Genomic DNA, 13,628 nt, shown 5'->3' with positions numbered 1-13,628 from the left:
GACGCTAACGAAGGTATACCGAGAAACGGTCTCAGGTGTTTAATTCAGTAATTAGGTAGAACGAAACGAAACGAATTACGGATAAGAATAGCGAGGAGGAAGTGGAAATTCAGGTATTTAGGGGCAACCTCCGCGCCGGTCGTGGTCCTATTTTCTACGCCACGGTTCGTCGATTCCGAACAATGTTCGCGGATATAATAGCGGGCCATCGTCTAGCGAGCTCTTACCGCGGAGGCGTCATATTTCCCAGGCTCGAAAACAAGAGAAAACGACGAGAAGCGTGAACGGGGGAAGCGGAGTAACGCGGATGCATGCACGAAATCGTGAAACCCAAAGATCTCGTGCCGCACAGCGTTTTGTTTACGAAATAATCTGTGTGGATTTTGATATCGATAATATCGAACAAAACATAGTCGGTAGCAGCACATGTAACTTGCTGAAAAAATAACGATGTACGCTACTGAATATCCTATATACCGTTGAACATTAATTATTGCCTTTAATTAGTGTCCGTTTCCAATTAAAAGCTTGGTACGAGTTTCCTCGGTGTGTATCGTACTTTCAGATTCTTGCGTTCAGAACATACTCGGTAGAACTAAAGCAATTTTCTAGCTTCTTTGATAAAATTCGAGTGAAGGCTTCCTAAACGAAAACAGCTGTCTAAATTGCGAGATAAATCTTCGTCGAAGCTTCGAAACGATGGTCCTAGCATTAGATTTCGTCGCTCGTGGCCTGTTCGTGCATTGAAGTCTCCGGAACGCGGCACATCGCCTGTCGAACTCTCGCGGCATTGAAGTCTCCGGAACGCGGTACATCGCCTACCGAACTCTCGCGGCATTGAAGTCTCTCGGACACGGTCTTCGTCGTGCAACTGCCACGAGAAAAAGCTTGTCTACCAAATTACGTAAAAGCAATTCATCGAGAAAGAAAGTGCTGTAAAACCTCAGCGACGGGGAACATGACTGATCGTTCCGTTCACGCGTCTGGATATTTATTAATATTAGTGACTTCGTATTGTATAACATATGAATTTACAACACAGTCAATATTAAAGTTTGAAGTTCGATAACTGGGTCAGTGTCAAAATTAGCTCATCTATAAATACAGATTGCAGTTTGCATGAAACGGCAGTTAATCCAGCTAACGATTCCCACATTTGAATAATCAGCCTCGCCACAATGAAGATTGGAAACGGTTAACTGTATTTCTAATTATCTGTACGGGAAACGCGAACGTTGTCGTCGTAGAAGGATTAAACACACGATGCAGAAGAACCGCGATGGAACGAAATAACAGTAGTGCATTCTGGCGTGCGCGTACAGAATTTTCCGAGTGGCGCGCAAGTGGACGCTGCACTTTGATCCCACGCGACGTATCGAGTACGAACATAGACGCGTGGTCGGTCCCGAATGGATGTTCGTGCGATCGTAAACCGTCGATTAATCGAGTCGACGCGTAGTTTCGCGATTGTAGGCAATCCGCGGAACGGCGCCATAATCGCGGCGACACGCGCAAGGGACGCGTGGGTGCACGCGAATGGACGCCGGTCGTTGTAACCGCTACGCGGGTCTCTCGTCCTTTTGCCCGGCAGGGTGGTCGATCGTTTCGATTCCTGCGTCCGGAATTCTCGATTCATTGCTCGCGCACGAGCGTTTCGAGTTGCAATTACCGTGGGCGGTCCGTTCGAATTATCGCGATAACCTGATCCTGGCCATTGTGTCGTCTAATTGTTGGGACGGACAATGCCAAGGCCTCGCGATCCCTGGTTTCCTTTTGCAAGAGCAAACGACAGGTTTTGCTCTCTGCTCGATACCATCCACTCTGAAAGTTACGCGTTTTTAATTACTTCGCGATGGACAGATAACATTACGACGCATAAGAATTATCCTCTCATTAGACAGTAACTGTTACGTATACTTTAATAAACAATTAATTAGGAATTTTCTATGGCGTATAACTTCTTTCCTAATTTGTCTGGCTACGCACAGCCTGTCTTAACGAGGCTATTAATAAGTCTTGAGCAGCGATATTTAAAACAGTGTAAACTTTTATGTCCGCATAAAAGTGTCCAAGGAACAATAGGCGAAACGGAAACTGTACAGATTCTTCCGAACGTTTCAAGACGGAGTCTCGATCGCAGACGTTGCACGAATAATTAATTGCTTTTCGCTAACGCGCGCCGGAGGAACGAACAGAGGCATCGTTCTAACCCGACGGCTTTACCGTTACTCATCTTTATCCAGAAACCGGGATACCACGCGTCTGAAATGCACACGTTTTATCAACGGAACGCAACGAAACCCGCGTATACTTGTTGCGTTATTTATCCGGGTCTAAAATTACTGTTCGCAGCGTGCGTCGGGACAAATGCATTCCTTTGCATCCTATTCTCGCGTTTCAACAATAAAGCCGCACCGCCGTGGATTTTACGATGCTGACCCCCGACTATCGCCGCTACCTGTATTGCTATAAACGTGATTCTATGCGAGTCCGCGACGCGGTCGAATTGCGAAAGCAGTATTCTCAGTGGAGATGGCTGACGTCATCTTACGCGCGAACTGTAAAAGCCGGATTATTATTCGCCCATCGGTACGATTCCCCCCTCGAACAAGTGTTTATCTTCGAAATTTACGAGTACAACGCCGGCACGAGCAACAGACTCCGGTTACAAGGATCCCTTTCGCGTGGCCGTGTACGCAGCCTCCGCTCCAACGATCTCGAATTAGTTTCGAATACCCGCGGCGAAGCTTAATTTACAACCGTTTTACGGTCGTTCCGGTTCTTCCGCGAGAACCGAGCTCGAAATTAAAACACGGCGAGATTTTTCGCGGAAACTGGATCCGCCGACCCGCAAGGTCGCCCCGGGACATCTTAAATAACGGAACGCTGTTTTCTCTTTTCCAGCTGTTCGCCAGTTACCGCGGATTACGAATTTTATTATCGTCCCCCGATCGATCCTACCGCGAAAACAGAAATCAAAGAACGAGTGGAGTCGAGCGATCTTCTCCGTTGTTCGATTCGACGAAATTACAGTGTATACTCGTTACGCGAGCAACGCTGTTACAACGAATAATGGCCAGCTTTGGTCGTAATGAAGCTCGAACATGCGTTCGAACGAATGTCGGTGGCGCGCCCTCGGTGTGCAACCACCGTACAATCCATTAGTTTCTCGCGCGAACAGCCGCAAAAAGGCAACGCAATATTTCAAGACGGGCCCGGAGTTAACTGTACTCCGTGGCTGACCGTAGCCGGTAGCAGGTGGAAATGATATCCCCGAGCCGTAAAAGCTGGCAACGAGGCCCGGTCGCTCGATCTTTTTGCCAGCGTTTCCTCGATGACTCCTAATTAAGATTTCAAACGGCCACTTTGTCGCTGGGATTCCACTCCGGCTACTCACGCCGGGATACCGATTCCGATTTAATCGCGAACCCGATTAATTGCTCCTTTACGCGACGCGACGCGGTCTCGCGCTTCCACGCGATCGGCTAATTGGCCACGCCACTTTTCCACGAACTTCCGATACAATTTCCTCGACTTTGATGCATCGTAGAATCATTACTTCTCCCTGGTAAAATCTAAACTCGAGGATGGTTTGGTAATTTGGTCCCCTCAAGTTGTAAAATATAAATATCGATGATCTTCTTTTCTTATTCAAATTAATTGTACGCTTTAAAAAATGAATGGGAAGAACGAAGCCTTCTTGGAGGAAAAGGCTCCGGAGAGAGAGTCGAGATTTTTCCGAATTACGAAGAACAGCAGGTGTGTGGCGGGGACGTGTCATCTGTCCTCGTTCGACGCGGAAGCTAACGACCTCCTGCGCAGAGAATGAGCGTGTCCGACACCTAATAATTACGCACGTTACCGATCGAGTCAATAAATAAATGACTGTAACCAGTAAGCGTTTTTACAGGATGCGTCCAACGCGTGACATTGTACCGTTCTCTTAGGGTGTACCGGATAAAGGAGTCGTCGTTTTGCGACGCTGTGCGTCGATTCGACGCGTTCCTATTAATTACCGTTCCTCCCCCCAGGAGACTATAAATATGTAAATAATTGTAATTTCGAGGCATCGGTCTCTCGATCCTCCTCTCTTCTCTTTGTAACGTCAGCTCCTCGGACTTCTAGGCGCGTTAAATCAGACGCGCGTGTTTAAAATCCACGACGTGAAACGTATTATTAGACGATGGTGGAATTACGGTGACCCGAATGTCATTTAGGAATTCTCAGAGGCAAGAATGTTACGACGATAATGGCAAGAACGAGCTTTCGTGGAGCAGTAATAACAAGGAAGAAGGAAAAAGCGTAAAAGTCTACAGGAAGCGTGGAAAAGGAAACATAGAGGTGCATAATTGTGGGCTAGAATCGCCAAGGTGATCCTAGAGGAAGGCGTAAAACTATTTTAAACTGTTGTGCAACAGGAACTATTGTAACTTCATGTAATTGATTATATGTCAGAGTATTACGTCGTCCTAGATTTATCGAAAGAATTCTCCCTTAAACTCATTTTTACGAAAAGTAAACGTTAGAAGAGAGAAATTAATTTAAGTTATTTGCTTGTCGCAGAGGTTGGAACATATGTTCGAGAAGTAATATTCTTGGGCGCAGGTGCAACAGTATTATGACATTTCGTCCTAGTTCCATTACAGAACTCTTATTCAGCGGATCTAGGACGAAGCTCCAAGTTGATTTACAAATATGAATATCGCTTCTTATTTGTACGATAGCGCTTAACCTCGATTCCGAGCAAATAAATCTAGCAAACTTTTGGCTCGTTTAACCCCTTATCGCGGAATGTAATTACAATTTAATAACTTTTATTTTAAATATATTCACCCATGTGTGGATTTTAATATACTAGACATCACGATAAGCGGGATTCGTTTCCATAAATTTCACTGTATCGTAAAGGAAACAGTTGCAACGAGCGCAGTATTGAGAAAGTAAAAGAGTTTCAGATTACAAGAAATAAATAAAAAGTAGAGTGCATCAAGATTCTTAATTGCCAAGGAGAATGTGACACGAATGACGAAAATAGCATACGAAAGCAAAACTTTTACGGATAGAGTAAATCGTTTTCGAATGGAACAGCGAAACACATGATAATTACCCGTCCATGATTCAAAGCGAAACTAATTTCTCCCCGCAATTCTAGAAATTACAGGTTACACTCGGGGAACGTAACGAAGTAGAGGAAACTGGCCAGCAATCAGAAGCAGAATAATTAAAACGGTTGTGGGTCACCTACGACCCAACGATAGGAACATACCTTAATTTTCTCGCGAACTATCCCTTCCTTTGTCGATTAACGTTACGTCTATTGTACCGCTGGAATTGCACAGCGAATATAGCGTCGCAACAGGTACGATTTTCTCACGTAACCCAGGTGGTCGAGGTGGGAGAAAAAAAACGGTAGCAGGGACTTGTAATTCGCGCAGGGCCGAATGTTCGTTGGCACGTCGACCCGAAGCCGCGTAGGATGTTCGAAGACGAAGAGGCGGAGTACCGTGGCAGCCCGGTACGTGTTACGGGCCAACAATTAGAATACCCGTTCATGGGAAGAGCCAAGCCGCGAATTTGCAAAAACCGTACGCGTGGACGAGCCGTGACAAGGATGTGTAACAGGTTTCACAGCCATGAGCTATCGCGAGAGAATCCTCGCTTCCCGACGACCATCATTTCGATCACGTTCTTAGACTTTCATCGCAGCGAACGACATTTGCACCATTAAAATCCTAACGCGTTCGCTGTTGCGTCTTTCCCTATGGGAATTTTAATATTCAACGAACTCCATTTATGTGAACCCGACGCAGGGATAAACAGACTCGAAATTGACGAAGCTTGGCGAGTAACAGGGCTCGTTGGAATAAAGATGGCCAAAATGTGTGGGGTAGAGACCGTTAGATGTTGTTTAGAGGTTCCGCGGGGCCGATCTACGACTACAAATTTTCGAATAAACAAGGACGAGATCGCGGGGTCTCGTTGAAATAATGGTGGCTCGAAACGATGTACGATAGAGGCCGTATACGTCCCGTGGCACGGCGGACGTGTTAAATCTGTCGACCTTGCACCGATCTATCCGCTGTCGGGAAGTCTGGTCGATGCGGTAATGCCATTGGCTGCGAAATCGAAAGATGACCTCTCCGCCGGGGGGTCGTGTTCACGTAACGGGACGCGGAGACGTCGAACGTAGTTTCGAGCCGGTCGATTCTCGATCTGAATTCTAAATTCTAGATGGAATGCTCGCCAGAGCTTTCGTGGAACTGCATCGCGCGTTCGCGTGACGCGATTTCAACGAAGCCAGTTTCGCCACGGGACGCTCCGACGGGGCCACCCACGACTTTTCTCGGAAATCCTCCTGTTATCGCGTCGACCGGGCCGCATAGTCCACGAGGATGTGGACCATCGTGATGATAGTCGGTGGTCCCACGTATCGAACGTGCAATGTTACATTTTTAGTCGGAGACGCGGGAATAGACTTCAAAATTGGTACTGTTACCTTCAAACGGACTTATAAATGGAGAATAGATACCAACGGGCAGAAATCAATCCACGCGACGTTCGCGGTAGACACATGTTCGCCTGTCAAGCTGAATAATAAAGAAACTAGAATCGATAAAATATGTAGGAATGCCGTAGAGAACATCTTTAATAGCAGAGAGTTCTGGGATTTGATATTTTGTTTAACACGGAATAATAAAATTAATCATTATACTTAGGATAGACGAGATAAGAGAGTGGAGGATGGAACTGGAATGTGGGAAACCGATTCGAACCTGCACGCCGTGGACCATAGATCGCGATACGCGCGAGGCAATGCACTCGTCGAAAGGTTAATTATAGTGCTAACTTCTTGCAATCGAATCGGACGGATTCGGGTGAGAATTCGCTCCCGGAACTCGGCGCGTAAACTTGAAATACTTCGTCGAGGGTAAACAGTGAACTCGCGAGACTCGACGTGTTTCAGATTCCATATTCAAGACTGTACGACTCGTAAATATATATTTCCCCCGCGTCGATGGAAAAAAATAAAGGCATAAGGTAGCCGTCTATCGAGGATTTTACGAGACTCGAAGAATCTCGCACGACGGTGCGTGCAAGCTGCGTTCAGATAACTGTACGGTCGAAAGTCGGTCGAATATGGGCCAGTCGTTTCGAGCGGACGAACGCGATTTCGCGGCACGGTTTCCGCGTTTTCCGACTTCTGTCTGTTCCTGCCGCGCCTTGCGGCCGCCCACGAATTCCTCGGCATCCTCTTATCGGTCGTCGTAGCCTGAAAATGCCGCGTGTGAGACCAGCAACCGAGGCTCGCGAGAATCTCCGAGGAACTGGAACAGGAATTTCACGTCGAGGTTCGCCGGGAGCAGTCGTTTTATTACGACGATCGCTGTTATCGGATTCTATTTAAAGTGAAACGTCGAGTGCTCGTTTTCCTCGAAACGACCGCTCTTACGTCCGAGCCGAAGATCTTTATGGATCGAGAGCGTTTCGCGCCCGTTATCGGATCGACCGATTACCGCTGCATCGGAGCCGATCGTTCCGGTTCTACCGCTGCTCGTGAATCTCCACTTATTTCAAGGACGTCCAGCGACAGGTTCCCCGTCGATCGACGATTGTAACCGTCGTTAAACGTTCCTAGGATACGAGAATCCTCGCGGTCAGGAAATCGTTTCGTCGATGTCGTCTCGTAAAACGGAATCGTCCGAAAAAAAAACATTAAAAGCTCCTAGTTCTATCAACTGTTATCTTTTACCGTTAGACCGACAGATAACCTTCAATTTTTATCGATCGCCGTGTTTATTTCACTGGAACGAAACTGAAGTATATTTTAATTCGTGTATTTTAATATTCGTTCATCTAATTATCTCGCGATGATTTTCGTTTTAACTGGAAAATATCCGTTCCACGAGTCCCGTTGTTTTTTATTGCTCGTTGATACCGTTAATAATTCCGGTGCTTACCGGCCGCGCAACAATTCCTCGTCGTTGCCCCCGCGGAATCGTCGATCCGATCGAGAAAAATCGCTCCGGCGACGAACGACTCCGTTAGGTTTCCGCGAGCCGATATTTACGTCGAAACGAATCGCAATTAACACAGCCGGATAAATACCGCGCGGTCGCGGTATTATTGAAGTTCCCAGCCGGTTTGTTAATCGCCAGGCGTCTCCGTCGCAACGAGTAAGCCGCGTTTTCAATGCCTCGATCGAGCCGCCAGTAAAATAAAGCAGTTGCCGGCGGTGCTTTACGAGAACCGCGGTCTTACACGCGGCGCCGCTCGTTTATCCGCTCAGGATTACTTTGACTCTATCCTCGATTGCTTCCGGTCGCGGCGTTGCTCGACGTCGCGCGGCGATCTTATCTGCCCGGGGAAGACATTATTTATTATTAATTACCGCCATTAGAAACGGTAGACCTTTGATAAAATATTTTTTCTTGGTTCACGAACCCTTTGACGTCAGATTCGTCCGCCGTAAACGTCCTATTCTTAATCGCGAACGCGGAAAATTCGTAATTGCATCGTTGCTGTTCGCAACAGTATACTTACCGAGGCATTTCACGGTCCAAGGCGAATTGATTATACAATACTCAAAACCATACGAATAAATAAATCAAAAACAGGATTAAACGAAGCGAGCGCGAGACAAACGAGTCGGCAGTCTGCAATCGGAATGCGATACACCGTTGTCGAAAGGTGATCGATCTCGCGCGCGAAAAATAGTTTAATGCACTTTCGCGAGTCGTAGTTTGCTTACGCTTCTATTTTTCTCGGTTCCCAAACCAATTTATATCGGTGCTTTTACGCTCCTTTGTCCATTTATTACGATGAGTTATCTTTCGTGCGAGATAAATGACAACGATGAAAATGAAAAGATTATATAAGACGGGCAGTATTTGTCAACCAAACCCCATTCTTTGTCGCACGCGTTCGACGCTACGGGATCTCGTTTATTATTTTAGATAGCAAGACCATTTTATTAGCTCGACAAGAAATACAAACAGACGCTGTAAAGATAATTTATCGCCGTAAATGAATAATGCTCCCCGTACACGCAATCTCATTACCAAGGAACTTGTACAAACATTTACGTAGTTATTCGGCGGAACAAATAAATAATCTCTCTCGACGCGAGTTACAGCGATCGGGACGATCGTTAATACAGCGTAAATATTTAGCGACGCGATTACGTTTCCTCCGAAAAAAGATCGCACGAGGTCGACAGTTAGGAAAGTGCGGACACTTACGGAGGCGCGATACACCATCATCGGTATTTAAATGGAGTAGCACACTGGCGACAAGACGAAATACCGGACATAACTGTTTCGAGGCGCTAACAGTTAAACAAGCAGACGAGGACAAATAATCAGGACCCGATCTTCTACGAAAAATACTCTTCACCGTTTGATCGATGACGTCTACCGACGCCAAGTATGTAGTTATTGGAAAAAGTTTGCGAGTCGTAAATTAATCGTTCTGGGAGTCTATACGCGACAGAACGCGGCTTCAATTTGTCTACACTCGTTTATGCATTTTTAAAAGCGATTTCCAAGCGTGTTCGCCTAAAATAGACCGTGCAACGTATGCACAGAATAAAGATGCATCTGGTTAGGAATAAGACGGTTAAGCTATCGTTTTGTCCGGCACGGTAGGATCTCTCGTGCACGAGAATCTACTCGTACAACGTGTTCGCGAATTCTCGAGCGCGATTCGCGCGTTAACAACACGAACGAATCGCGAGAAGCAAGAGCATCTGGATAGCGAGCGTCGTGGCGAAACAATGCGACAATAAAACGATAACGAAGACGTCCCGGGCTCATTTCGTTGCTGCCCCGAGGACTCTGTTCGCGCTGTTCGATTTGCACACAAAAGCGTAGGCGGCATTGTTACCGTTTCGGATTGCGGACTCCTTGTGGTTCGTTCGTCCCATCGGCTCGCGTGGCCCAATTAATTCCCGACGTCGTGTAAACCAGCCGCGATTCGCTTCGCAGCCTCGCGTAACTCACGCGATCGTATCTCGGGCTCGATCCTTCAAGATCGCCGCTTAACACGTTCGCTGCTACCGCGATTTTTTTCGCGAGCCTCAGCATTTAGCGATGTGGGTCGAATACGCCCCGTTTTTTGCGTTTCTTACGCTTCTAGATTCTTAAAATTTCAAAAATATAAGTCTTTTATACGAAAATCCAGAAACGTTACGATTCATGGATGCGCGCCTGTTTAATTTGCAGAATAAAAGTTTCTATCGAATAATTCAGGAAACTTTATCGTCGATCGTACAAAGGTTATCGGTCCGTTTTCAATGAACCAGCGTCGATCGTTCGTTGTTTCGATCGCAACAAACTCTCGAGGGTTTTTCGCTGTCCACGGAAGCGCGATTATTAAGCGAGATGACGGGCAACATATGGCCAGGCCGTTCCGTGGAACATCGGAGCCCGCATTGCATACATCCCGCTAGAAACTTGTTACACGAGAGGCCGTATAAACACTGGATTTATTGTTAACAACGGTGGACGCGGCGCCGCGGCGAGGCAATCGCCGTTCGAGGATCAAGATTGATGCGTGATACCTCTAAACGCGGATTGTTTACACGCTGCGAGCGCATGATTCCGCAGGATTCGCAGCATCTGGCGCGAAAGGTAGCGGTTTAGCCTGCCACGAATACACCCGCGACCGCGGGAACCTAATTCTCTCGACGCCTCTGGAAATCGGTCGTTAAATCCCCGACGTCCATCCTGTGGTAACAATTGCTCGAGGAGCTGAAACTCCTACGATTTTTGATATTTTTGCACGAAAAAAATCCTGCACACGCCTATAAGACGGGCAAGTGTACACCCAGAATCTCGATACGAAGCAACGTGTCTAACGTTGGGTAAAAAAATCACAAAGAAGGTCGAGCGATACTCCGGATAGGCCTGCAGGAGTCGATCGACCGCGAAACAAGCGAGCCCGACGATAGGATTAGAGGCGAAAGAATGGCATCGATGGCTCGGACACGATTAAACGACTGGTCGCGCGTGTCGGGGACCATCTGGCGCATGCTGCGATCAGGATACGCGGCGGCCATAGCGGTCCGCGGCTCGCGTGTGCCACGCCGTGGATCGTGCTTGATCCTTTCGGTATCGAGATTCCGTTTTGAGGGGACCTACTTTCCCAGACCGCCGTCGTCGACTATGCACAGACGCGGCACGGTGTCGTGTGTTCGATTAAATTCCGCGTTCGCGGGAGAATCAGCCGCGCTTGACCTCCGCGAAACTCCGGACGTTGTTCAGCGACCGGTTCAATGAATTTCAATTCTGCAACCTTCGGTCTTTACCGTTGCGCCTGGGCAATGATTAGATAATGCATACGGCCGCTGGAATTTGCACGGCAGACTAAGGAGCGATTGAACCTGACGCCGATAGGCCACCGCCATTCAATCGGAAAACCGCCGCGGACCTTGCAATATCTAAGCTCTCGACCTCTACAAGACGTTTCCAAAGCTGTTATCGAAATTTTTGAATCGGTGCAAAGGAATATTTCTAACGCGACGTGCAATTTTCTGTAGAGTAACGCGCCAGTCGCGACAGAGCATAAATCGCACGTGAAATAGATAATGGCTGCTGTCACGCGTACGTGACGTTGCTGTATCGCGCGAAACGAGCTACCGTTCGCACGATTACGCGCCGCGGATGAAACGAACGTACGAGGGGGACTCGACAATGTTACGCGGCGATTAATTCAGAGGAGCGTCTTTCTCGTTCCGCGTAACCGTCGTCCATGGGAACAAGCACGGGCAATTTTCAGTTTTCCAGGACAATGGACAATCAGCTCCGTTGGTTCGACGATAAATCATCCGCGTACGATTGTGCTCGGCCGGGCTCCTTAGGCGGTTCGCTGAAAGATAATCCCGCTGCTTGGAAACGTGCTGGAATCTCGATAAGCCGCGCCGGCACCGTGAAGGAGCCTCTCGTGTACGTTCGCGGGTGATTGTTAAGATTTTTTTCAGATGACTCGAGATAGCTGCTGGACGGCTGCACGAATCGGCCGCGGGCGCTCGCCCCCGACGCTTAACCCGCCATTTTGCGTCAGCGTGAATCCCCAGCGTCGAGCAGAATTCTTTCGACTATTCTTTAAATTGATTTCGTTCGAGTCGTTAATTAGCATTAACCGGTACGCAAGCTCGATTATTACTCGGCATCGATCAAGTCCGCTGACTTCGAGTAAGAAATATGAGACGATCATCTTTCAACATTAGACGTTGAATAGTCTGATCGATCACCGCTTGACTCGCGTGTCGAGGCATTTGCATATCAATGCGCGCCGATAAACAGCGAAACGATACCTCTAACTACCAATTTTAGTGGAATTTAACAATGATCGCTCTAAAATCTTACGTTTGAAAACGTGTCTGGGCAGACACGTTCGATGATGCTAACCGAGGGTCTCGGCGTAGTGTCTCAATCAGGCGCCACTCTAGGCACGTTTGAATCTCGTAACACGCGATGGGAAGTAGGGTGGAATCGACCAGGAGGATTTCATCGATTCCCCAGGATTCCCGGGGAACGGGAACTCTCCCGTCCTCGTTCGAGCGCGGAATGGTGGCCGATGGCGAGGGATAAGAGACCACGAAAACGCGACGTTCCCCGAGGAACGACACGGCTAACTACGGTGTTTCGAACCACTCGACGGATAATGACAGAAGTTGGTCAGGCGATAACTGGAAGAAGGAAGGAATTACAGGTTGTGGGCATCTCCTAAGTACAAGCCGCCTTCGGAACTTCGCTCGAGCTTGCAGCGATGCAAGAAAGAAGGCGTGGAGGTTCATGGTAACAAAACAATATTGTCGATACTCGTTCTCGAATACCTAGCCGATATCCCAGTAACCCGGTTGACCGTTTTCAACGGGCGGCTGCAAACGGAGAATATTAATTACGAGTATTCGACTAGCGTACGTGACGCGTACACCGTCGTCCAAGTAGGTCTCTCGCTAATTGTTATTGTAAAGCGTTTCAACGGCGCGAATAATTGTCGGACTAAACGGCGAAGAATGCGGATACGAGCACGAGATTAAAAGAATGGTACACGCCGACGAGAAGCGGATGGAGCCTCGAGATACGCCAGAGGGTTGGACGAGAGCTTGTCTCTCATAGAATCGTATTTAAAGAAACATTAATTGCATGACGGAGCACAAAACTTTGCTTGCGTACGTGCAAATCCGCTTACGTCATTCGCTCGGACTACCCGCCAAAACAAAAGATCCCATCTGGTGCCCGTTAATTGTTTACAGCTGCTCTACGGAGCTCGTAAGGTGCTTACGTTCTCTCGCGTTTATAAATTTTATACTTTTCTAGTAACGAAATGAAAATGTACTCGACGTGGGGGGGAAAAAAATTCAAGCCAACGCTAACCAGCACGAACGCTCGCTGTTTGGTGTGTACGGCGCCACGAGCACGAGCGATGCTGGACTCTGCTCGGCTAGATTCGCCGAGTAATACATTTTATGGAGGGTAAATGGCTCCATATGGCGCAGGAAACGAGCGTTGCAGGATATTCAGGGTGCGAATCAAGGATTCACCGCGCGATCGGTCATTTAGGTTTGACGCGCGTCGTTGACCCGAATAACCATCTCTCGCGGCTATTTCCGCAGCGTCACGAAA

This window comes from Colletes latitarsis, chromosome 8, assembly GCF_051014445.1.
Source record: "Colletes latitarsis isolate SP2378_abdomen chromosome 8, iyColLati1, whole genome shotgun sequence".
NCBI lineage: Eukaryota > Metazoa > Arthropoda > Insecta > Hymenoptera > Colletidae > Colletes > Colletes latitarsis.
Note: the sequence above shows the minus strand (reverse complement) of the source record.